At 32.9% G+C, this 3,393-nt stretch overlaps 1 long non-coding RNA gene across 1 annotated transcript; it reads left to right on the top strand.

Moving 5' to 3' along the window:
- The first annotated feature begins 260 nt into the window (after nucleotides 1–260).
- Nucleotides 261–1,491, top strand: LOC121218582 (uncharacterized). Its single transcript, XR_005915054.1, has 3 exons — nucleotides 261–690; nucleotides 783–887; nucleotides 1,006–1,491. It is a non-coding gene; the product is annotated as an uncharacterized lncRNA (long non-coding RNA).
- The last annotated feature ends 1,902 nt before the right edge of the window (nucleotides 1,492–3,393 follow it).

The following is a 3,393-nucleotide window of genomic DNA, read 5'->3' as shown; positions in this document are numbered from 1 at the left end:
ATTAAACCAATGATTTGTCTCAATTATTACGGGTAAATTTCCAAGTCACTTGCCTTTTTTAATATTTCATTTTAGGTATAAGTATAACGTAAAAAATCTAATGTGGATTCGTTTTATTAATGGTCTAGATAATGGTTTTGGCTCACCATTTACTTTTTAACCTTATTTGAAAATAATTATATAACTAAACTTAATTTTTTTTAAAAAAAATTATGCTCAATCAATTTAGAAAGATATGGCCAAGGGTAAAATTGAAAATGATTCAATACCCTAAGGGATAAATGTGAAAGAAAAGAGGAAAATGAGAGGCAAATATGCAAATTTGCAAAATTAACAACCCACACTGGGGCTATATATAGATGATGAGAAATCAGAAGGTTCATACAAAACAATAAGCATTGTAGGTTTTGGCGTAGTGATGGAGGTGCAGACTGGTGAGTCGAGCTCGAGGAAAGGAAATGGGAGAGACCACCAGCAGTAGCAGCAGGCTAAGAAGCAGTCGCCATTGACGCTAGCCACCTTATAGGCGGTGAAAGAGCAGGTGAAAAAAAGGGCAATAGGACATCACCGGGTGTAACCGAAAAGTACTTTGACAACACTGATGCTCCCTATGTCTGGTTGCTCCCAGGTTGGATTGTCGAAGAGAGCTTTATTCCGTCCAATTATAAGGGTCGCGAACGGATCTATCAGGTATATCAAACCACCATTGTTTCCTTCATCCTACGTACATGTATGCAAATCTTAATATTATGATGATGATGATGATGATGATGATGGTGCAGTACAACTATGATCCAATTGGGCATCTATACCATGACAAACGTCAAGTCTTGTTTGCATGGGAGATATTAAACATAATTTGCCTTGATAATTATAGTTAATCAAAGGTGAAGCTTCCATGGAATCCAACACACGCACACACAGAGAAAAACCCAATTTTATTTTGCTTATATATATAAATTATCTTTCTTTTTTCATTATTCTTTTGGGTTAATTAAATTGTAGGGTTTCTCTCTTAAACATGTCAGACTTCTTGTAATCTGAAGATTTGCATACATGTATGTACAATGAAGGAAACAATGCTGGTTTGACATACCTTATAAATCCTACTGCAACCCTTATAATTGGACGGAACAAAGTGCTCTTCAACAATCCAACCTGAGAGCAACCGGTCATAGGGAGCATCGATGTTGTCAAAGTACTTGACGATGACACCCGGTGAAATCCTATTGCCCCTTTTTTCGGCCCGCTCTTTCACCAGCTATAAGGTGGCTAGTGTCAATGGCGACTACTCCTTTAGCCTGTTGCTGCTGTGCTGTCTCTGCTACTACTGGTGGTCTCTCCCACTTCTTCTTCCTCGAGCTCAACTCACCACCCTCCACCTCTATCACTGTGCCAAAACCTACAATGCTTATTGTTTTGTATGAACCTTCTCATTTCTCATCATCTATATATAGCCCCAGTGTAGGTTGTTAATTTTACAAATTTGCATATTTGCCTCTCATTTTCCTTTTTCCTTCCGCATTTATCCCTTAGGGTATTGATTCATTTTCAATTTTACCCTTGGACATATCTTTCTAAATTGATTGAGCATAATATTTTTTTTTAAATTAAGTTTATTCTAGTGGTTATACAATTATTTTCAAATAAGGTTAAAAAGTAAATGATGAGCCAAAACCATTATATAGACCACTAATAAAATGAATCTACATTAAATTTTTACATTATACTTATACTTAAAATAAAATATTATAAAAAAAGTGTCCTTGAAATTTACCTATAATAATTGAGGCAAATCATTGGATTAATTGAGTAATATAATATATATTTATTTTAATTGAGAATATTATTTTATTTAGTATATATTCAATGATAAAAAGTCATAAAAACTACACATGATTTTTGGTCCAATATATAATTTGATACATGAATTTTGATTTTATACAATTATATTTGTCTATTAGTAAGAATATTAAGAATAGAGCTGGAAATAAAAGAGAGATGCAAAGTGATATCTAATTTGAATTTTAGGATTTGTTTGGATAGTACAAAGTATTTAGATGAAAGTGTAATTATTATTAGAGAAGTTACACTTTTTTTATAATTACAAGAAATTGTAATTTCCTAAACCGATTTGGTTGATAGAGTGTAATTACATCATAATTCATTATCTTCTGTGTAGTGTGTCTATCAAGTAGTGAGTATTTCCCGTCTGTGTGTGAGTATCATATATTTTTTTTCTTCCGCGTTATATATTATGTATACTTCTGTCACGTGGAAGATGAGTGGTTTTATTTAGGTCTATAGCTTCCATTGTAATCAATTTTGGGATTTCTGTAAGTGAAGATCCTGTGGCAATTACTCCTTTGGTGAGTTAAGTGCTTTAGGAGGTACTATTTCTTTGGGTAAGTATCTAAATGTTCCAGTTTGGAGGCTGGTTGTGCATACTGTTGCAAGAGCCGAATACCTAACGCTTTGGGTCGAATGCTCGATTTGAGCAATGGTTTATTAAGTTGTGTTTGACTTAGGTAGTTATGTTGATTGATTAAGTTTCGGTTTTGTATGCAGATCTAAAATTGGCGCGGTGGTAACGCCATTTCGATTGCAAACTAGTGTGTAACTCTAATCTCGAAAAATTAGTGAATGGTGCGAAGTCAAAAACCTTACTATCGACACCACGCAACAGTTATATTTACTACGAGTAGTTGCATAACACCCCTTACCCCAGACCGTTGCCGGAGTCGAGCTCGAGGCATTACTTTACTTAACTTAAAAATTCGAGGAATAAAATTTTACTTTTGAAATTAATTTCACTATTCACAACAAAGTTGTCCACCTGCGCAGTAGTTACTAATTTAGTTATAACACGAGCTAAAAAATTTCAAATTTAAATCCATAAATTTTCCATAAAACCAGACTCATATGTCTTCTTTCCATAAATTTTTCAAAATTTTTGGTTCAGCTAATTAGTACAGTTTATTAGTTAAAGTCTCTCATGTTTCACCACTCGACTATCCTGACCTCTTGTCACTAAAAATAAGATTTCTCATTATAGGATTTTTATATGGTGTTCTAACTTGTTTCTAAAAAAATATACTCAATAAAGAATCTATACATATAAACTACAACTCATAACCATTTTTTTTACAATTTTTAATTATTTTCTAAACTCAAAAAAGAGGACTCCAAAAATAGTTCTGACCCTGTCTCACTAAAATTCACATATCTTAAAATATAAAATTCATTTTGCTACACCATTATTTTTCTATGAAAGTAGACTCAATAAGTTTTAATTCTATATATCATTCACCTTCTAATTCATTTTATACTATCCTAGGTGATTTTTCAAAGTCACGTCACTGTTGCTGCTTGAAATCTATTTCTTTGCAAATT

The sequence above is a fragment of the Gossypium hirsutum genome, chromosome D06 (assembly GCF_007990345.1).
Source record: "Gossypium hirsutum isolate 1008001.06 chromosome D06, Gossypium_hirsutum_v2.1, whole genome shotgun sequence".
Lineage (NCBI taxonomy): Eukaryota > Viridiplantae > Streptophyta > Magnoliopsida > Malvales > Malvaceae > Gossypium > Gossypium hirsutum.
This window is presented reverse-complemented; position numbering and strand designations above follow the sequence as displayed.